Source organism: Triticum urartu, chromosome 7 (genome assembly GCF_003073215.2).
Source record: "Triticum urartu cultivar G1812 chromosome 7, Tu2.1, whole genome shotgun sequence".
NCBI lineage: Eukaryota > Viridiplantae > Streptophyta > Magnoliopsida > Poales > Poaceae > Triticum > Triticum urartu.
The window spans coordinates 138962929-138986076 of NC_053028.1; positions in this window are offsets into that span (position 1 = coordinate 138962929).

The following is a 23148-nucleotide window of genomic DNA, read 5'->3' on the forward strand; positions in this document are numbered from 1 at the left end:
ATTCCACGGCTGCTTGGTCTCCTCCTCCGATTTACGTGAGTCTTCATGCTCTCGAACATCGATAAGGTAGTATGATCCATTGCGCAAATTTTTGCTGACCACAAAAGGTCCTTCCCAAGGTGGGGATAACTTGTGCATATCAGTCTGATCTTGGATGAGCCGGAGCACCAGATCGCCCTCTTGAAAAGTTCTGGTCTTAACCCGGCGGCTGTGATAACGTCGGAGATCTTGTTGATAAATCGCCAAACGTGCTGCTGCTAAATCACGCTCCTCATCTAACAGGTCTAGTGAGTCCTGATGTGCTTTCTCATTCTCAGCTTCAACGTAAGCCGCCACACGGGGCGAGTCATGACGTATGTCACTAGGAGGAACTGCCTCTGCTCCGTAAACCATGAAGAAAGGTGTGTAACCCGTAGATTTGTTTGGTGTGGTGTTGATACTCCATAACACGGAAGGTAACTCCTCCACCCAACAATTCGGCGTCCGCTTTAAAGGAACCATAAGCCGAGGTTTAATGCCTCTCAAAATTTCTTGATTTTCCATCTCTACTTGACCATTGGATTGGGGGTGAGCCACTGATGATACATCAAGCCGGATGTGCTCACGTTGACAAAATTCTTCCATAGCACCCTTGGACAGATTAGTACCATTATCAGTTATAATGCTATGTGGAAAACCAAACAGGAATATCACTTTTTTGATGAATTGGACCGCTGTGGCTGCATCACACTTACTGACTGGCTCTGCCTCTACCCACTTGCTAAACTTGTCAACCGCCACCAACAGGTGGGTCTTTTTGTCCTTGGACCTCTTAAAGGGTCCAACCATATCTAGCCCCAAAGTTGCAAACAGCCAAGTGATTGGAATCATTCTCAACTCCTGAGCCGGAGCATGAGCGCGGCGTGCAAATTTCTGACAACCATCACACCTTTTTACTAAATCCTCAGCATCAGCATGAGCCATCAACCAATAGAAGTCGTGACGAAAAGCCTTAGCCACCAAGGATTTTGAACCGGCGTGGTGACCATAATCTCCTTCGTGGATCTGTTGCAAAATCTCACAACCTTCTTGAGGAGACACACAACGCTGAATTGCCCCTGTCATACTGTAACGATGTAACTCCCCATTGACAATGGTCATTGACTTGGATCGCCGGATTATCTGCCGGGCCAAAGTTTCATCGCCTGGTAACTCGCCCCGGTTCATATAGGCCAGGTATGGGACTGTCCAATCTGGTATAACATGAAGAGCCGCTACCAACCGGGCCTCCGGGTCAGGAATAGCCAACTCCTCCTCTATGGATAGCTTGACCGACGGATTATGAAGTACGTCGAGGAAGACATTAGGTGGCACCGGTTTACGCTGAGAGCCTAGATGACTTAAAGTGTCCGCCGCTTCATTCTTTCGCTGGTCTATATGGTCAACTTGATAACCCTTGAAGTGACCAGCTACTATGTCTACCTCTCGTCGATATGCAGCCATGAGCAGATCCTTAGAATCCAAAGTGCCAGATACCTGCTGAGCCACCAGGTCCGAGTCACCGAAGCATTTAACTCGGCTTAAATTCATCTCTTTAGCCATCCGAAAGCCATGGAGCAAGGCCTCATACTCAGCTGCATTGTTAGTACAAGGGAACATTAAGCGGAGAATAACAAAACTTGTCACCTTGTGGGGAAGTTAATATAACTCCAGCCCCCGAGCCCTCCAATTGCCTGGACCCATCAAAGTGAATAGTCCAATAAGTGTTGTCTAGCTTTTCCTCCGGTGCCTGCAACTCTGTCCAATCATTGATGAAGTCCACGAGTGCTTGAGATTCGATCAGTGTGCGAGGTGTATATTTGAGCCCGCGAGGTCCAAGCTCAATAGCCCACTTAGCAATCCGGCCAGTCGCCTCTCTGTTTTGGATGATATCTCCCAGAGGGGCTGAACTAACCACTGTGATAGGATGACCTTGAAAAATAATGCTTGAGCTTCCGACTTGCCATGAAAACTCCATGCACCAACTTCTGCCAATGCGGGTACCTCTGCTTTGATTCAATAAACACCTCACTGATGTAATAAATCGGCCGTTGAACCGGAAACTCCTTTCCGGCCTCCTTGCGCTCCACCACAATAGCCAAACTAACAGCCCGGGCGTTAGCAGCCACATATAGCAATAAGGGCTCTTTATCAACCGGAGCCGCAAGGGCGGGTGGCTCGGCCAACTGTCTCTTCAAATTCTCAAATGCTTTATCAGCCGCATCACTCCAGATGAATTCATCTGTTTTCTTTAGCATCTGATACAAAGGAATAGCCTTCTCCCCAAGGCGGCTGATAAACTGGCTTAGATCTACAATCCGGCCTGCCAAGCGCTGAACATCATTGATACACACTGTCGGGGTTGGGGTCCCGGCAAACCCTTGAGGTTCGAACACTGGGGTACGCGCGAAGTCTATCCCTCCAACCGATCTACGCTCTAGCTTGCTAGGATCTCGCGGACGAACTCGACGAACTCACAACACAGATGGACACAAGGTTTATACTGGTTCGAGGCACCGTCGCAGTGTAACACCCTACTCCAGTATGATGGTGGTGGATTGCCTCTTGGGCTGATGATGACAATACAAGGGAAGAACGGCCTCCTGAGGTTGAGGCATTCTTGGGCTCGGTGAGCTTGTGTGTGTGTGATCCCCTTTCTCCACAGTGGTGGCTAGTCCTATTTATAGAGGCCCTGGTCCTCTTCCCAAATATTGAGCGGGAAGGGAGCCAACAACGGCGGGCTAATTTGAAGGGGGACAGCTAGTACAAGCTATCCTCACAAAAGTAGTCTTCGCCTGCACAAAGTTCTAGTGGTGACGCTGTTCCGGGCTCCACGATGACCTCCGTCTTGCACTCCTTGGTCTTGTTCTTGTTGCACCGAAATGACAACCTTTCCCTGCTGCCTCGGTACTCCTTGGCTGTGCTTGTCCCCTTTGCAACAAAGAGGAAACAAGGGCGTTGTGCGCGCTGGCGCCCGCCTGGTGTCAATCGTCACGGCTCACGTCACGAAAGCCTCGTGAGGTTCGCCCCGCCTTGATATCTCCGCTCCTTGTGAGCCTGCCCAGCTAGGCCACTCCGAAGGAGGTCCTGCGCCGTCCTCCTCGCGAGGATTGGCCCCTCGCGAGTGTCTTGAGTGCTTTGCTGCTGAAGATGGGTCGTATGGCCTGCTGGTTCAGCCACGCCGCGGGCCGCAGGCAGGCAAGTCTGGGGACCCCCATTCCCAGAATGCCGACAATAGCCCCCGGGCCCAAGGTGCGCGCGGGCTTGGCTTCTCGGCGAAGCCAAGGGTCAAGCTTGAAGCGTCGCGGGGCCCCAAAGCATGCGGCCTCGGTTGACGCTTGGCGCTTGATTGAACGTGGGCGTGTCCGCTTCCCCATGCTGCTTCGGGAACTGCTTGACCTGAAAAAAGGCTGGCACGGGCGGCACTTGCCTTCATTGCTTCTTCCTCGCCTCGCTCCAGATCCCCTTTCTTGCTCTCCGCCGCCGCTACCTTCAGATCTTCTCCAGCCTTGCGCTGCATCTACCGCCCATGGTGCCACGCAAGGTCAAGACTTCCTCGTCCCCGGCTTGGTACGAGCCCGCTCTTGAGGCGCCCACTATCACGGAGAAGAGCCTTGCCTCTGTGCTCCTGTTGATAGCGGGAGAAAGCAACGAGTGGGGGAAGATGGAGCTCCGGCTTGCCTGCGACGAGCCGGAAGCTGAGGGGAGCACCTTCTTCCCCTTCTTTTCGAGCAGCGTTGCTGTCGGGTTGGTTCCTCCCTTCTCTAATTTCTTCTATGAAGTCCTCGACCACTATGGGCTACAGGCGTTGCATCTCCACCCTAACTCTGTCCTTCTCCTATCCATCTTTGCTTACTACTATGAGGCGTACCTGGGCGTGATGCCTTCCGTGGCGCTCCTGCGCCACTTCTTCTTCCTTCGTGTCAGCGAGGGTCACATCTCTGGATGCGCCCGATACGTCTCCAACATATCTATAATTTTTGATTGCTCCATGCTATATTATCTACTGTTTTGGACTATATTGGGCTTTATTTTCCACTTTTTATTATTTTTGGGACTAACCTATTAACCGGAGGCCCAGCCCAGAATTGCTGTTTTTTGCCTATTTCAGTGTTTCGGAGAAACACAATATCAAACGGAGTCCAAACGGAATTAAACCTTCGGAAACGTGATTTTCTCATCAGATAAGATCCAGGAGACTTGGGCCCTCCATCAAGAAAGCCACGAGGCGGCCACGAGGGTGGAGGGCGCCCCCCTAAGGCGCGCCCCCAGCCTCGTGGGCCCCTCGAAGCTCCACCGACGTACTTCTTCCTCCTATATATACCTACGTACCCCCAAACAACCGGGGACGGAGCCAAAAAACCTAATTCCACCACCGCAACTTTCTGTATCCACGAGATCCCATCATGGGGCCTGTTCCGGAGCTCCGCTGGAGGGGGCATCAATCACGGAGGGCTTCTACATCATCATCCAAGCCCCTCCGATGAAGTGTGAGTAGTTTACTTCAGACCTACGGGTCCATAGTTAGTAGCTCGATGGCTTCTTCTCTCTTTTTGGATCTCAATACAATGTTCTCCCCCTCTCTTGTGGAGATCTATTCGATGTAATCGTCTTTTTGCGGTGTGTTTGCTGAGACCGATGAATTATGGGTTTATGATCAAGTCTATCTATGAATAATATTTGAATCTTCTCTGAATTCTTTCATGTATGATTGGTTATCTTTGCAAGTCTCTTCGAATTATCAGTTTGGTTTGGCCTACTAGATTGGGTTTTCTTGCCATGGGAGAAGTGCTTAGCTTTGGGTTCGATCTTGCGGTGTCCTTTCCCAGTGACAGAAGGGGCAGCAAGGCACGTATTGTATTGTTGCCATCGAGGACAACAAGATGGGGTTTTTATCACATTGCATGAAACTATCCCTCTACATCATGTCATCTTGCTTAAGGCATTACTCTATTTTTAACTTAATACTCTAGACGCATGCTGGATAGCGGTCGATGAGTGGAGTAATAGTAGTAGATGGAGGCAGGAGTCGGTCTACTTGTTTCAGACGTGATGCCTATATACATGATCATACCTAGATATTCTTATAACTATGCTCAATTCTGTCAATTGCTCAACAGTAATTTGTTCACCCACCGTAGAATACTTATGCTCTTGAGAGAAGCCACTAGTGAAACCTATGGCCCCTGGGTCTCTTTCTCATGATATCAATCTCCATCACTTCATTATTTCTTTGCTTTTACTTTTTACTTTGCATCTCTATACCAAAAATATTATTTATCATCTCTATCAGATCTCACTTTCGTAAGTGACCGTAAAGGGATTGACAACCCCTAAGAGCGTTGGTTGCGTTGAGCTATTGTTTTTGTGTAGGTACGGGGACTCGCGCGTAGCCTCCTATTGGATTGATACCTTGGTTCTCAAAAACAGTGGGAAATACTTACGCTACTTTGCTGCATCATCCTCTCCTCTTCGGGGAAATCCAACGCAGTGCTCAAGAGGTAGCAAGAAGGATTTCTGGCGCCGTTGCCGGGGAGTCTGCGCAAAAGTCAACATACCAAGTACGCATCACAATCCCTATCTCCCGCATTACATTATTTGCCATTTGCCTCTCGTTTTCCTCTCCCCCACTTCACCCTTGTCGTTTTATTCGCCCTCTCTCTCTCTATCCTCCTTCTCCTTCTCTATTTGCCTCTTTTGCCCGTTTGCTTTTTGTTTGCTCGTGTGTTGGAATGCTTGTTTGTCATGATGGCTCAAGATAATACTAAATTGTGTGACTTCACCAATACCAACAACAATGATTTTATTAGCACTCTGATTGCTCCTCTTACTGATGTTGAATCTTGTGAAATTAATGCTGCTTTCCTGAATCTTGTCATGAAAGATCCGTTCTCCGGCCTTCCTAGTGAAGATGCCGCTACCCATCTTAATAGCTTCGTTGATTTGTGTGACATGCAAATGAAGAAAGATGTCGATAATGATATTGTTAAACTGAAGCTATTTCTTTTTTCTCTTAGAGATCGTGCTAAAGCTTGGTTTTCATCTTTGCCTAAAAATAGTATTGATTCATGGAATAAGTGCAAAGATGCTTTTATCTCTAAGTATTTTCCTCCCGCTAAGATCATCTCTCTTAGAAAAGATATTATGAATTTTAAACAACTTGATCATGAACATGTTGCACAAGCTTGGGAGAGAATGAAATTAATGATACGTAATTGCCCTACTCATGGTTTGAATTTGTGGATGATTATACAAATTTTTTATGCTGGATTGAATTTTGCTTCTAGAAATCTTTTAGATTCGGCCGTGGGAGGCACTTTTATGGAAATCACTTTAGGAGATGCTACTAAACTCCTAGATAATATTATGGTTAATTATTCTCAATGGCATACTGAAAGATCTACTAATAAAAAGGTGCATGCGATAGAAGAAATTAATATTTTGAGTGGAAAGATGGATGAACTTATGAAATTATTTGCTAATAAGAGTGTTTCTTCTGATCCTAATGATATGCCATTGTCTACTATGATTGGGAATAACAATGAATCTATGGATGTGAATTTTGTTGGTAGGAACAATTTTGGTAACAACACGTATAGAGGAAATTTCAATCCTAGGCCTTATCCTAGTAATCCCTCTAATAATTATGGTAATTCCTACAACAATTCTTATGGAAATTATAATAAGATGCCCTCTGATTTTGAATCTAATATTAAATAATTTATTTCTTCGCAAAAGAATTTTAATGCTATGATTGAAGAAAAATTGCTTAAGATTGATGATTTGGCTAGGAACGTTGATAGAATTTCTCTTGATGTTGATTCTTTAAAGCTTAGATCTATTCCTCCTAAACATGATATCAATGAGTCTATCAAAGCCATGAGAATTTCCATTGATGAGTGCAAGGAAAGAACCGCTAGGACGCGTGCTATGAAAGATGCCTTTATTAAAGCATGTTCTTCTAGTTCCTATGAAAATAATGATGAAGATCTAAAAGTTATTGATGTGTCCCCTATTAAATCTTTGTTTTGCAATATGAATCTTGATAATGATGGGACTGAATATAATCCACCTTTACCTAGAAGGTGTTCCAATAATTCTGAATCTTTTGATCTTGATGCTAAATTTTATAAAAGTGGGATTGAAGAAATTAAAACCCTAGATATTGATTGTATTTCCTTGTTGCAATCCGTGCTAAAATCTCCTCACGCTTATAGTCAAAATAAAGCGTTTACTAAACATATCGTTGATGCCTTGATGCAATCTTATGAAGAAAAACTTGAATTGGAAGTTTATATCCCTAGAAAACTTTATGATGAGTTGGAACCTTCTATTAAAATTAAAATTAAAAATTATGAGTTTTATGCTTTGTGTGATTTGGGTGCTAGTGTCTCTACTATTCCCAAAACTTTGTGTGATTTGCTAGATTTCCGTGATTTTGATGATTGCCCTCTAAACTTGCATCTTGCGGATTCCACTATTAAGAAACCTATGGGAAGAATTAATGATGTTCTTATTGTTGAAAATAGTAATTATGTGCCCGTAGATTTTATCGTTCTTGATATAGATTGCAATCCTTCTTGCCCTATTATTCTCGGTAGACCTTTCCTTAGAACGGTTGGTGCAATTATTGATATGAAGGAAGGGAATATTAGATTTCAATTTCCATTAAAAAAGGGCATGGAACACTTTCCTAGAAAGAAAATAAAATTACCATATGAATCTATCATGAGAGCCACTTATGGATTGCCTACCAAAGATGGCAATACCTAGATCTATTCTTGCTTGTTATGCCCAGCTAGGGGCGTTAAACGATAGCGCTTGTTGGGAGGCAACCCAATTTTATTTTTATTCCTTGGTTTTTGCTCCTGTTTAGTAATAAATAAATTATCTAGCCTCTGTTTTGGTTGTGTTTTTTGTGTTTAATTAGTGTTTGTGCCAAGTAGAACCATTGGGAAGACTTGGGGAAAGTCTTGTTGAACTAGCTGTAAAAAACAAAAACTTTAGCGCTCACGATAACTGCTGTCATTTTTATTTCGAGAGTGCTATATAGTTAATTATTTTTGAAGATGATTAATAGATAAACTCGTCACGTCCAGCAATTTACTTTAGAATTTTTGGGGTTCCATATCTTGCGCTAGCTACAGATTACTACAGACTATTCTGTTTTTGACAGATTATGTTTTTCGTGTGTTGTTTACTTATTTTGACGAATCTATGTCAAGTAAAATAGTTTATAATCCATAGAGAAGTTGGAATACAGTAGGTTTAACACCAATATAAATAAAGAATGAGTTCATTACAGTACCTTTAAGTGGTCTTTTGTTTTCTTTCGCTAACGGAGCTCACGAGATTTTCTACTTTAAGTTTTGTGTTGTGAAGTTTTCAAGTTGTGGTAAAGATTTGATGGATTATGGAACAAGGAGTGGGAAGAGCCTAAGCTTGGGGATACCCAGGGCACCCCCAAGATAATCTAAGGACACCTAAAAGCCAAAGCTTGGGGATGTCCCGGAAGGCATCCCCTCTTTCGTCTAGTTCTATCGGTAACTTTACTTGGAGCTATATTTTTATTCACCACATGATATGTGTTTTGCTTGGAGCGTCTTTTATGATTTGAGTCTTTGCTTGTTAGTCTACCACAATCATCCTTTATATACACACCTTTTTAGAGAGCCATACATGATTTGGAATTTGGTAGAATACTCTATGTGCTTCACTTATATCTTTTGAGCTTTATAGTTTTGCTCTAAGTGCTTCACTTATATCTTTTAGAGCACGGTGTTGGATTTGTTTTATAGAAACTATTGATCTCTCATGCTTCACTTAGATTATTTTGAGAGTCTTAATAGCATGGTAATTTTCTTAAAATCCTAATATGCTTGGTATGCGAGATTAATAATCAAACTTTCGTATGAGTGTGTTGAATACTAAGGAAATTTGATGCTTGATGATTGTTTTCTGATATGGAGGTAATAATATCAAAGTCATGCTAGTTGAGTAGTTGTGAAATTTATAAATACTTGTGTTGAAGTCTACAAGTCCCGTAGCATGCACGTATGGTAAACGTTATGCAACAAATTTGAAACATGAGGTGTTATTTGATTGTCTTCCTTATGAGTGGCGGTCGGGGACGAGCGATGGTCTTTTCCTACCAATCTATCCCCCTAGGAGCATGCGCGTAGTGCCGAGGTTTTTGATTACTTGTATATTTTTGCAATAAGTATGTGAGTTCTTTATGAATAATGCTGAGTCCATGGATTATACGCACTCTCACCCTTCCATCCTTGCTAGCCTCTTCGGTAACGTGCATTGCCCTTTCTCACATTGAGAGTTGGCGCCAACTTCGCCGGTGCATCCAAACCCCGTGATATGATACGCTCTTTCACACATAAACCTCCTTATATCTTCCTCAAAACAGCCGACATACCTACCTATTATGGCATTTCCATAGCCATTCCGAGATATATTTCCATGCAATTTTCCATCATTCCGTTCATCATGACACATTCATCATTGTCATATTGCTTAGCATGATCATGTAGTTGACATAGTATTTGTGGCAAAGCCACCATTCATAATTCTTTCATACATGTCACTCTTGGTTCATTGCATATCCCGGTACACCACCAGAGGCATTCATATTATAGAGTCATCTTTGTTCTAGTATCGAGTTGTAATCATTGAGTTGTAAATAAATAGAAGTGTGATGATCATCATTATTAGAGCATTGTCCCAAGTGAGGAAAAAAAAAAGAGAAAGGCCATAAAAAGAGAAGGCCCAAAAATGAGAGAAAAAGAGAGAAGGGACAATGTTACTATCCTTTTACCACACTTGTGCTTCAAAGTAGCACCATGATCTTCATAGTAGAGAGTCTCTCATGTTATCACTTTCATATACTAGTGGGAATTTTTCATTATAGAACTTGGCTTGTATATTCCAACAATGGGCCTCCTCAAGTGCCCTAGGTCTTCGTGAGCAAGCAAGTTGGATGCACACCCACTTAGTTTCTTTTGTTGAGCTTTCATACATTTATAGCTCTAGTGCATCCGTTGCATGGCAATCCCTACTCCTTGCATTAACATCAATCGGTGGGCATCTCCATAGCCCATTGATTAGCCTCGTTGATGTGAGACTTTCTCCTTTTTTGTCTTCTCCACATAACCCCCTCATTATATTCTATTCCACCCATAGTGCTATGTCCATGGCTCGCGCTCATATATTGCGTGAAAGTTTATAGGTTTGAGATTACTAAAGTATGAAACAATTGCTTGGCTTGTCATCGGGGTTGTGCATGATGAGAGCATTCTTGTGTGACGAAAATGAAACATGACTAAACTATATGATTTTGTAGGGATGAACTTTCTTTGGCCATGTTATTTTGAGAAGACATAATTGCTTAGTTAGTATGCTTGAAGTATTATCATTTTTATGTCAATATGAACTTTTGTCTTGAATCTTTCGGATTAAGAAGAATTACATTAAAATTATGCCAAGTAGCACTCCGCATCAAAAATTCTGTTTTTATCATTTACCTACTCGAGGACGAGCAGGAATTAAGCTTGGGGATGCTTGATACGTCTCCAACGTATCTATAATTTTTAATTGCTCCATGCTATATTATCTACTGTTTTGGACTATATTGGGCTTTATTTTCCACTTTTATATTATTTTGGGACTAACCTATTAACCGGAGGCCCAGCCCAGAATTGCTGTTTTTTTGCCTATTTCAGTGTTTCGGAGAAACAGAATATCAAACGGAGTCCAAACAAAATGAAACCTTTGGAAACGTGATTTTCTCATCAGATAAGATCCAGGAGACTTGGACCCTCCGTCAAGAAAGCCATGAGGCGGCCACGAGGGTGGAGGGCGTGCCCCCTGCCTCGTGGGCCCATCGAAGCTCCACCGACGTACTTCTTCCTCCTATATATACCTACGTACCCCCAAGCGATCGGGGACGGAGCCAAAAAACCTAATTCCACCGCCGCAACTTTCTGTATCCACGAGATCCCATCTTGGGGCCTGTTCCGGAGCTCCGCCGGAGGGGGCATCGATCATGGAGGGCTTCTACATCATCATCCAACCCCTCGGATGAAGTGTGAGTAGTTTACTTCAGACCTACGGGTCCATAGTTAGTAGCTAGATGGCTTCTTCTCTCTTTTTGGATCTCAATACAATGTTCTCCCCCTCTTTCGTGGAGATCTATTTGATGTAATCTTCTTTTTGCGGTGTGTTTGTTGAGACCGATGAATTGTGGGTTTATGATCAAGTCTATCTATGAATAATATTTGAATCTTCTCTGAATTCTTTTATGTATGATTGGTTATCTTTGCAAGTCTCCTCGAATTATGACAACCTTTGCCTGCTGCCTCGGTACTCCTTGGCTGTGCTTGCCCCCTTTGCAACAAAGAGGAAACAAGGGCGTTGTGCGCGCTGGCGCCCGCCTGGTGTCGATCGTCACGGCTCACGTCACGAAAGCATCGTGAGGTTTGCCCCGCCTTGATATCTCCGCTCCTCGTGAGCCTGCCCAGCTAGGCCACTCCGAAGGAGGTCCTGCGCCGTCCTCCTCGCGAGGCTTGGCCCCTCGCAAGTGTCTTGAGTGCTTTGCTGCTGAAGATGGGTCGTACGGCCTGCTGGTTCAGCCACGCCGCGGGCCGCAGGCAGGCAAGTCTGGGGACCCCCATTCCCAGAATGCCGAAAGTAGCCCCCGGGCCCAAGGTGCGTGCGGGCTTGGCTTCTCGGCGAAGACAAGGGTCAAGCTTGAAGCGCCGCGGGGCCCCAAAGCATGCGGCCTCAGTTGACGCGTGGCGGTTGATTGAACGTGGGCGTGTCCGCTTCCCCATGCTACTTCGGGAACTGCTTGACCTGACAAAAGGCTGGCACGGGCGGCACTTGCCTTCATTGCTTCTTCCTCGCCTCGCTCCAGATCCCCTTTCTTGCTCTCCGCCGCCGCTACCTTTAGATCTTCTCCGGCCTTGCTCTGCATCTGCCGCCCATGGTGCCACGCAAGGTCAAGACTTCCTCGTCCCCGGCTTGGTACGAGCCCGCTCTTGAGGCGCCCACTGTCACGGAGAAGAGCCTTGCCTCCGTGCTCCTGCTGATAGCGGGAGAGAGCAACGAGTGGGGGAAGATGGATCTCCAGCTTGCCTCCGACGAGCCGGAAGCTGAGGGGAGCACCTTCTTCCCCTTCTTTTCGAGCAGCGTTGCCGTCAGGTTGGTTCCTCCCTTCTCTATTTTCTTCTATGAAGTCCTCGACCACTATGGGCTACAGGCATTGCATCTCCACCCTAACTCTTGTCCTTCTCCTATCCATCTTTGCTTACTACTGTGAGGCGTACCTGGGCGTGATGCCTTCCGTGGCGCTCCTGCGCCACTTCTTCTTCCTTCGTGTCAGCGAGGGTCACATCTCTGGATGCACCCGATACGTCTCCAACATATCTATAATTTTTGATTGCTCCACGCTATATTATCTACTGTTTTGGACTATATTGGGCTTTATTTTCCACTTTTATATTATTTTGGGACTAATCTATTAACCGGAGGCCCAGCCCAGAATTGCTGTTTTTTGCCTATTTCAGTGTTTCGGAGAAACAGAATATCAAACGGAGTCCAAACAAAATGAAACCTTCGGAAACATGATTTTCTCATCAGATAAGATCCAGGAGACTTGGACCCTCCGTCAAGAAAGCCATGAGGCGGCCACGAGGGTGGAGGGCGTGCCCCCTGCCTCGTGGGCCCCTCGAAGCTCCACTGACGTACTTCTTCCTCCTATATTTACCTGCGTACCCCCAAACGATTGGGGACGGAGCCAAAAAACCTAATTCCACTGCCGCAACTTTCTGTATCCACGAGATCCCATCTTGGGGCCTGTTCCGGAGCTCCGCCGGAGGGGGCATCGATCATGGAGGGCTTCTACATCATCATCCAACCCCTCCGATGAAGTGTGAGTAGTTTACTTCAGACCTACGGGTCCATAGTTAGTAGCTAGATGGCTTCTTCTCTCTTTTTGGATCTCAATACAATGTTCTCCCCCTCTTTCGTGGAGATTTATTCGATGTAATATTCTTTTTGCGGTGTGTTTGTTGAGACCGATGAATTGTGGGTTTATGATCAAGTCTATCTATGAATAATATTTGAATCTTCTCTGAATTCTTTTATGTATGATTGGTTATCTTTGCAAGTCTCCTCAAATTATCAGTTTGGTTTGGCCTACTAGATTGGTTTTTCTTGCCATGGGAGAAGTGCTTAGCTTTGGGTTCGATCTTGCGGTGTCCTTTCCCAATGACAGAAGGGGCAGCAAGGCACGTATTGTATTGTTGCCATCGAGGATAACAAGATGGTTTTTTTATCATATTGCATGAAACTATCCCTCTACATCATGTCATCTTACTTAAGGCGTTACTCTTTTTTTAACTTAATACTCTAGATGCATGCTGGATAGCGGTCGATGAGTGGAGTAATAGTAGTAGATGCAGGCAGGAATTGGTCTACTTGTTTCGGACGTGATGCCTTTATACATGATCATACCTAGATATTCTCATAACTATGCTCAATTATGTCAATCGCTCAATAGTAATTTGTTCACCCACCGTAGAATACTTATGCTCTTGAGAGAAGCCGCTAGTGAAACCTATGGCCCGCGGGTCTCTTTCTCATCATATCAATCTCCATCATTTTATTATTGCTTTGCGTTTACTTTGCTTTTACTTTTTACTTTGCATCTCTATACCAAAAATATTATTTATCATCTCTATTAGATCTCACTTTCGTAAGTGACCGTAAAGGGATTGACAACCCCTAAGCGTGTTGGTTGCGTTGAGCTATTGTTTTTGTGTAGGTATGAGGGACTCGCGCGTAGCCTTCTACTGGATTGATACCTTGGTTCTCAAAAACTGAGGGAAATACTTATGCTACTTTGCTGCATCATCCTCTCCTCTTCGGGGAAATCCAAGGCAGTGCTCAAGAGGTAGGAGCGCCAACTTTGTCGCGTCCGGCAAGGCCAACTCGATTTCGAGCACCGGGAAGAGGGCCGACAACATTCGATCCAAATGGGTCACGGTGGACGCCAAGCTCGCCCATCCACGCCTGACATTGCCGACGGAGGCGCCCCGTCAAGGCAGGGAGTGGCCCAGGGAGGAACTTGTCGATGAGCGGGCAACGTCAGTGTTGGAGCAGATGATGGCCGACCTGAAGCCAGGCAATGCAAGGGTGGCCAAAATAACAGGAGCGATGCTCCCGAGGGAGTTCTTGACGCTGCGGGTCGCCCCACTCCAGGCGCGCGCGCCCCTTCTGGCAGCTTGAAGGAGGGGAGAACAAGGCTCGCCTGAGGCCGGGGGACCTGCCTGACGACGAACTAGACGCCGGTCTGTGCCTCCTAGTCGGAGACAACCAGGAGTACCCGCCTAGCGCCTTCATTCCCCTGTTCCAACGCAGGGACCGGGAGGAATTCGTCGCCTCCAGGTCAACTTTTGATGTGCGCGGGCTGGTGCCGCCGGTGCTTTCGGGAGCTCCTTCGGCGCCAAAGCTGGTGGAGGTGTCTTCTGGCGAGTCTCGCGGAGAGGGGGAGGAGGAGGATGACTTTGAGGAGACCCCGGAAGAGGCGGAGGAGACCTCCCCTCCGAGCAAGGCCGAGATTCTTCGCGCCCTTCCTGATGATGCTGAAGCCGGCGCCTACCAAGGAGGGAAAGAGCAACCCCTCGTCTCGACGAAGGGTAGGTCGTCACTTGTGGACGGTGGTGCCGCCCTCACTCCAACACCTCCTGGGGCTGGATCCGGTTCCGCCTCCGCACCGCATGGCGCCACCGGAGCCTGACTCCCAAGTCCCGAAGCTGTCGGGCCTCAAGCTCCTCAAGCGAAAGGTGGAGTACCTTGCGGTGGACCGGTAGGTGCTTCGATGTTTGCTTGGTCCTCGCTGGTGCTTGTTTCTTCTTGACGCTCGCCCTTGGTTGATCAGGCCGACATCTTCGGCGAAGAGGAGGAACGAAGGGAAGGCAGCTGTGCCTCCCTCGGCAAAGCTAGGGGCGACATCGACCGTGTCTCCCTAGCCTGGTCGTATTCGCGGGGCCAAGAGGAGCATCGCCACGTGGAGCCAGCCCCCACGGCCCCGACGGCTCCGGAGGTGCCGGTGCTTGGCGCGGCTGATGAGGTCCCAGCTGCTCCGGAGCCCGCGATCTCGCAAGCCCTGGTGACTGCGCCACTCCCACCTACTGCTGTGTCTCCACTCCTCGGTTCCTCTACTCCTGCTACCATCTTGGAGCGTGTCTTTTCAAAGATGACCCAACTGCAGGCGGATCTCTTGAGCGCTAACCCGCGCCTGGTGGCCGGACATCTGGAGTTGGCCTCCGGCTAGCTTCACTCTGACCTGGCGGTGCGCGCGGCGCTGGGCCAGGCTGTTGCGGCTTCCGAGAGGGAGAAGCAAGGGGCCGCCAACGCTGCAGACGATCATGAGGTGGCGCTGAGAGACGCAAAGGCCGCCCGCGACCGCTGCCAAGTGCTGGAGGGCGAGTTGAAGAGCCTGCGTGACAAACACGTCGAAGAGGCACGCCGCCGCCAGCCAGAGGAGAAGGAGATGAAGGCCCGGGAGGAAGCCGTCAAGAACCGCGATGCTAAGCTGGCGGAGCTGGGGAAGGAGCAGGCCGTCGAGCTCAACCGGTTGGAGGAGCTGGAGTAGAAGATAGAGGCGAGGGAGGCCGACATTGCTGCCAAGGCGCGAGTCCTGGCCGAAGACCGTGTTGCCTTCGCCGATCTCGAGAAGAGATCTCGTGAGGTGCTGACGACACTGTACGAGGGTGGCCTGGAGGACGACCCTACTGAGCTGCTTCCTCTCGTGGTGAAGGCGCTTGAGGAGGTCATTGAGGGCCTTGGTCCCAAGGCGGAGGCAGAAGCTCAAGTTCTGTCCATGGCCGCACTGACTCGCGTCCTGAGCCATCTGCACCTCCGCGACCCCAACGCCCGCCTTGACGGGCTGCTAGAGCCTGTAGCTGAAGACCTCTGCGACGCTGCCGCCGCAACTGTTCAAGGTCACGTGGAGGCTTTGCTGGGGAAGTTCCACAGCTTTATCTCCGGTCCTTTGTCTGGGAATGGCGCGGATCCTGCGGCTGGTGGTGAAGGCGAGCGCATCGTCGCCCATGGGGAAGCACCTTCCGCAGGCGACGGCAACATCCGCGGGTGACCTGCGGCTATTCTTCTCATTCCTTTCCTATGTCATACATCAGGCCTCGTGGAGGCGTTTAGACTTTTCATTTGATATCGTGAGAACAATGTGCTTGTAATATTTGCTTCGAGATTTTGCGTTTTCCTTCCTATTTGCTTTGTTCCGCGTCGGCAGAGCCCGGCCCCGTGCATACCTCAACCACCATTGGGCCGACCAGAGACCAGGACGGACCAAGGAGTGAGGGGCTACATAACCAGTTAGGCTCCTGAGTCGCGATGCTTAGGAGTCCCCCTTGACGTGCGAAGAGCATATAGGGAGAGTTCATGAAGATAGATTAATGTTCTACGTCTGCAGAGCCCGGCCCCGTGCATACCTCAACCACCGTTGGGCCGACCGGAGACCAGGACAGACCAAGGAGTGAGGGGCTACGTGACCAGTTAGGCTCCTGAGTCGCGATGCTCAGGAGGCCCCCTTGTGTAGCGACCAGACCTCAAACAGTCTGATCTCTGTGCTCCGGTGTCATCCCTGGATCAGTAATGCTGACACCACACAGTACTCGGAGGATTTATAGCAGAGTAGCAATCACACACTTATTACATCGAGTGTCTCAAAAGAGAACTTATTACAATAAATATGGCTTAAGGCCATCTAATAACGATAACAGCGGAAGGCTTGGAAGATAAGTGAGTCCATCAACTCCAACGGCATCACTGAGTATAGAACCATGACCTAAAACTCCTCAATCATCGTCTGAAAAGTCTGCAACATTAACGTTGCAGCCCGAAAACGGGTCAGCACATGGAATATGCTGGCAAGGTAACACATAGAGAATAATGGAATGCAACTACTATACTATATGCATATTTGGCTGGTGGAAAGCTCTATGGTTACAGTTTTTGCATAAAGCCAATTTTTCCCTACTGCAAAGGAATAAATTTAATTACTATCATGGTGGTTGTGAAACATTGAGAATGGTTGATAGCATCCTCAATCCCAATTAAGTAACATCATTAAAACCCATCAAAATTAATTTAGAGTAACATGTTGAGATTCACATGATAATCCAGGTACTAGATACTCAAAACGTCCATAACCGGGGACACGGCTAATCATGATTAGTTTGTTACACTCTGTAGAGGTTTGCGCACTTTTCCCCACAAGACTCGATCACCTCCGTTTGGTTTCTCGCACTACAGGGTGTTTGAGAAACGGATGACCGAGACATAGTCTTTCAGAACGCTAGCACCTTACGATTGGGTAGACCGTACCACCTACAACCCCTACATCTGCTAGTCTACCACTGTAAGAGTTCGCACAACTTAGTCAACTATGCCAGATCCCATAATGGCTTGTGGCTGCACACGGAAGTTTCTAGTATGAATAATCTCATGATCCCTTTGAGCCTGGGTGGCGATCCAAAGAAAACAGGCAAGTCCTGGAAACCCCAGGTGCCTCAATCCACCCAGATGTGTGTTAGGTTGCCACCTTAAATAAACCATTAATTAACAATCTCACATCTGTCATGGATATCACTCACCCAATCCACGTCTACTAGCATAACATGGCATAATAAGCAAACGTAGAAGTAACTCCCAAAGGTTTGATAATAAACAGGTAATAGGTACTACCTCATCTACTTCCCGTCCCACAATTTAATTAGATCCTACTCATGCAATGTGTGAGGGTTGATCTAGTGCAATAAAACTGGGTTGTAGAAAAAGGTATGATCAAAGTGTTACTTGCCTTGCTGATGATCCGCGTAACCTAGAGATTCAACGTAACAGGGGGCGCACTCCAGGTATTCTATCGCAGACAAACAACAAGCATACAATAAGTACTCATCTAGTGCACAGGTAAAACTCAAATAGCAGATCTAACCAGAAAGTTCAACTTAAGAACCCTGGTTGGCAAAAAGAATCAAATCGAACGAAGCAAAAGAAATCAAACGACGAAAGAAAACAACTTCGTTCTAGTAATCTAGATCTAGGGAAAATTTTACTGTAGCAAAAACTTGTTTAAGTTGATTATTCGGAAAGAGGGTTTCGAGACGAAACTCCAGGCGGTTGAATCGCCTGATTCCGATAAACGAGCGAAAAGTTATACTAAAACGAAAATCGGATCAGAAATCGCGATCAGAAAATAACCGCGGAAAATCCGATGAAAAAGAAAAACGACGAACAGATTTTTTTTAAAAAAAAACTGCACGGAAAACGAGGCGGCGGCGAACCTCGAAAGGCGCGCGCTCCGGCGACGGCGACGGTGGCGGCTAGAGGCGGCGGCGGCTGGCTAGGGCGGCGGCTAGGGTTTCGGTGGTGGCGGGCTGGCTATCTCTCGCGGGCCTCGGGCGCTATTTAAAGGCCCCGGGCGGAGGTTTCCTGGCCGGGTACGGCCCGGAGTCGGTTACGCGTTTTTTTTAATTCGCTCGGAAGAAAAATATAAAGAAATACTAAACGGACTCCAAAAATCGCGAAATAAATTTTGCCGGGTTTCTAAAATCAAGCCCGATAAAGTGAACATTTATCTGGGCCCAAACTACAACTTTGAAAAACGCGCATTTTTCCTAAATTCAAATAAAAATACCGAAAAACTCCGAAATAGAACTTATTTGATTTTTTTTATTAAATCCTCAATATTTCTATATTTTGGGAAAGTCATTTTATTCCCTCTCTCATATTTTTGTACTAAAAATAATTGATGATAAAATAAATAAAATCAAATGATCCTGTTTACATAATTTGAGAAAACTCAAATATGTAAATAACGAAACCCCCAACTCTCTGCGTGGGTCCTTGAGTTGCTTAGGATTTTCTAGGATCAAAACCAAAAGCAAAATAAAACATGATATGCATGATGACCTAATGTATAACATTCCAAATTGAAAATTTGGAATGTTACACCTTGACGTTCAAACAATTTCCATACCTGCCCTCGCTGAGGCCTCGGGAGGGGCGCATGACGCCCAGGTCCGGGGGACCTGGTTGGGTGGCATGTGCTTGGGCGTGAGCCGAGCACAGCCCCCGTGCCCAGCCCCCTCGCACGACTCTGCCGAGGGGAGGTGTCGTGGTGGGACTGGGCGTTGAGCTATGGGCTCCCTGAGGTTGGTACGGCCATGGGGTCGCCCTCAGTTGTTTATCACCAGCACGCAGCATAGTGCTTCCGCTTGTGCACGGGCATAGCCGCTCCTCGGCAGTGTCGACAGCCAGCGCGGAGCATGGAGCTTCGACTTGGGTGTGGGATGGGTGCCCTCCTCCGGGAGGAGCCCCTGGGCTTGTACAACCCCGCCCTGACACGTGGCTTGCACGGTAGGGCTGCGAGGTGTATCTAGGCACTCGTGAGCCACCGCGGGACTCACGAGGCCCTACCTAAAGGTGGGTTGCGCCTGGTCTTGAGTCTTGGTGGTTGTATGTCCCTGCAAGGTGGTTAGATGCAAGCACTCTACGTCCTCAGGTCCCGGCCCTCGAGCGAGCTCAGCTGCCGCTAGTATGCCAGGTCGCGATGCCGTGGTCAAGGCCAGGGGGTGAGGGCTGGAGAGCCAGTAAGAGCTCCTGAGTCGTGATGCTCAGGAGCCCCCCTTTTAACATGCAAGAAAATTGCATGGGGCGAACAGACCCGGGGTAGGCGGTAGTCAAATAGGAGATAGCAGTTCGGCAGGTTAAGAATGAAGAGCAGATCGACTAGGGTAAATGCAGGAAGATACATGCCACTGGGTCTAGCCCGAGCGGTGTGGGATGATGCAGCCCGAGGGGCGCCTCTAGCAAATTAAGCTAAAGACAGAAGTAAAAGGGATACATGCCGCAGGGACGGACCCACGCGGCTTGGGAATAGTGCAGCCCGAGGGGCGCTCCCAGCTTACACGAACTTGGAAGATGTCACCTGGGTCTGTAGACGAAGTAGAGCTGGTGCATCTGAAGCCACGCGTTGAAGGAATGACTCCTCATGAGCCGCCGGGACCCTGAGCCTCAGGAGGCTCTGGGAGCTCAGGAAGTTCCCTGAAGGTCGTCGCCATCTCCTCCCGAACAGCGTGGTACCTGGCCTCCTGAGCCGCTAGTACACGCCGCAGGTTGCGTTGATAAGCCGACGCCACGCTCGGCAAGCCAAAGGGCATGCAAACGTAGCTGTGTGGTGGACCCTCATAGCGGCCCGCACATGATGGCCAGAAGCATTCCTGAGATGCGGCCCTGTTGAGCCCTGGGATGTCGATGCAGGCGCGCAGCTCAGCACCCTCGCCTGGGTGGTGAGCCATACTCTGCGAGCGGCTGTCGCCACGCATGGCTCTTGCATCTTGTTGCTCTTGGGTGGTCTTGGTGATGAACTCCTGGGTGGTGGGCATTCCTCGCCTCATGCCCCCCTGAGGAACATGTGCCGCGAAGCACGCTTCCAAGTGGTGCCCAAGCACCTCCCTCGTGAGAGTGGCAAGGTCTGAGGCCCTCCAGAAGAGAGCCCCCGAGCCTTGTCCGAGGAGGGCGTCGGGCGCGCTTTCCTATGCGGTGGAGGGAGGCGCCCCTGGAGCGGGTGCCGATCCTGACGAGGCTCCTGATGCGATGCCATCTTCTTGGAGTCCTGCACGGCGCGGTAGCTTCTTCTTCGGGATGGTCTCCGGAGGGCCCTCACTTCTGCAAACAGGGTTGTCAATTGCCACGGCTTGGAAGGCGCGCTCAAGGGAGAGCACCACATCCCTTTCTTCACATGGGACTGTGATGACCCCCCCGCTTCCTGGCATCTTGAGGACGTTGTAGTTGTGGTGAGTGACTGCCATGAACTTGGCCAGGGCTGGGTACCCAAGGATGGCGTTCTACGGCAGGCGGATGTGTGCGACGTCAAAGTCCATGAGCTCGGTGCGGTAATTCTTGCGCTCCCCAAAGGTGACAGGTAGGCGGACCTGCCCTATTGGTGTGGTCAAACCGTCTGTCACTCCTGAGAAAGGCTTGGTTGGCTGGAGCTGCTCATAGGGCACTTGGAGGCTGTCGAATGTGTCGGCGGATAGGACGTTGAGCCCTGTGCCGCCGTCGATGAGAGTCTTGGTGACTTGCACATTGCTGATGACTGGGGAGCACAGCATAGGGAGTGTGCCCGCGGCGGCTACGCACTTGAGCTGGTTGGCCGAGCTGAAGATGATGGCGCATTCGGACCACCAGAGCAGGCGCGTGGCCTCGAGCTTGGGGATCGCCGCATTTACTTCGCGAGCGAACTGTTTGAAGATGCGCTGAGAGGCTAGGGCCTGAGCGCCGGCCAGGATGCAAGCGACCGCGCGCGGCTCCTGGAAGCCCCCAGCCCCCTAGTCCTGGTGATGGTCATCGTTCCTCCTTGGCGGCGGCAAACGGGGGAAGACCGGCGTTGCCTTGGGGGTGATCCTCGCGAGGCGGGTCTCTCCAGGCGCCCTCGCGAGGTTGATCCTGCCAGCGGTCCTCGCGAGGCCGGTCGCGCCACTCCTGGCGCGGGCCACGGTCGTCCCAGCGTCCTCCTCCGCGGTCGTAGCCCCGGTCGCTGCGCTCGGGGCGTCGGCCGAAGCGTCCTTCTCAAATAGCCCTGAGCTCTTGGCAGTCGCTGGTGTTGTGGGTGTTCATGTTGTGGAAGGCGCAAAAGGGCCAGCTGTTCTTGGATGACTCGAGCTGATCTCTGCCTCGGTTGGTGTCGGGCTCCGCGGCGAGCACGACTGCCTCTTTGCGCTTCACGTCCTTGGCCTTGGCCTTCTTTTCCACCACTCCTGCAGCTGGAAGCTCCAGAGAGAGGCGCCCCTCCTCAGCTCTTGCGCACCTGGTCGCCAGGTTGAACAACTCCTGAGATGTGCAGAGCTCCTCATGGATGGCCAGCTCTTCCTTCATCTTGACGTCGTGGACGCCGTCAGAAAACACGGAGATGATGGCCTCGTCTTAGACCTTGGGAATCTTGAGGCGGGTGCTGTTGAAGCGCTGGATGTACTTCTGGAGGGTCTCTCCTGGCTAATGCTTGATGCGGCGTAGGTCGCCCGTGACCGGTGGGCGGTCATGAGTGCCCTGGAAGTTGGTGACGAAGCGGTCGCGCATCTCGTCCCAGGAGGAGATCGAGCTGTGTTGCAGGTTCAGGAGCCAGGAGCGGGCCCCATCCTTGAGAGCCATGGGAAACTAGTTCACCATGACCTTCTCGTCGCCGTTGGCTGCATCGATACTCAACTCATAGAGCTGTAGGAACTCCGCGGGGTTGGCGGTGCCGTCGTACCGTGGAGGCAGATTTGGCTTCAACTAGCCTGGCTAGGCAACGCTACGTAGCTCAGGGGTGAAGGCGCGGCAGCTTGCCGTGGTTGCCGGGGCTCGCCTCTGGAGCGGAGCTTGGTCTTGGCAAGGTCCGCGCTGCGCCACTACAGGCAGCTCACGGTCTTGACGAGGTGGCGCAGGGAGCGCCGGTGCGGCTTCTCGCAGTCGCGGGACTTGTTGGCAGCTCCTTTCTTCACGCGCGGGCGCCGGGCGTGGCGGATCGCGTCGCGGAGGCACGCGCCTTGGCACCAAGGCACCGTCTTGGGGTCGAGGTGGTGGAGGCGCGCCACGGGCCCTGTTGCCCGCAGCATGCTGAGGGGGAGGCAGAGAGTGAGACAGCGCCAGAGAGCCCCCCGCGGCTCGGACAAGCTCAGCGACGCGGTCGAGCCACTCTTCATAGACGCCGTCGACAGGGCGGTAACGCAGGAGCTCGTTTGCTGTGATGAGCGCGGCCGGCGCCTCCAGGGGAGCGCAGTGCGCGTGAGACGAAGAGCCATCAGGGGCGAGTGATGGAGTAGCGGTGCGGCCGTCCTGCCGCACCGACGGATGTTGCAAGGACGCATGCTGCTCGTTTCCCACCATGCCGGTGGCTGTGTTGGCGGCGGAGGACGGAGATCGACGAGGCGGACCACCGACGGGTGCCGTCTGAGCGACGCGGGCGGCGAGGGCGGCCCAACGCTCAGCTCGAGCACGGCGAGTTTCCGCCATGGAGACAACGGGGTGACGGAGCGATGAGTGATGGAGAGGAAG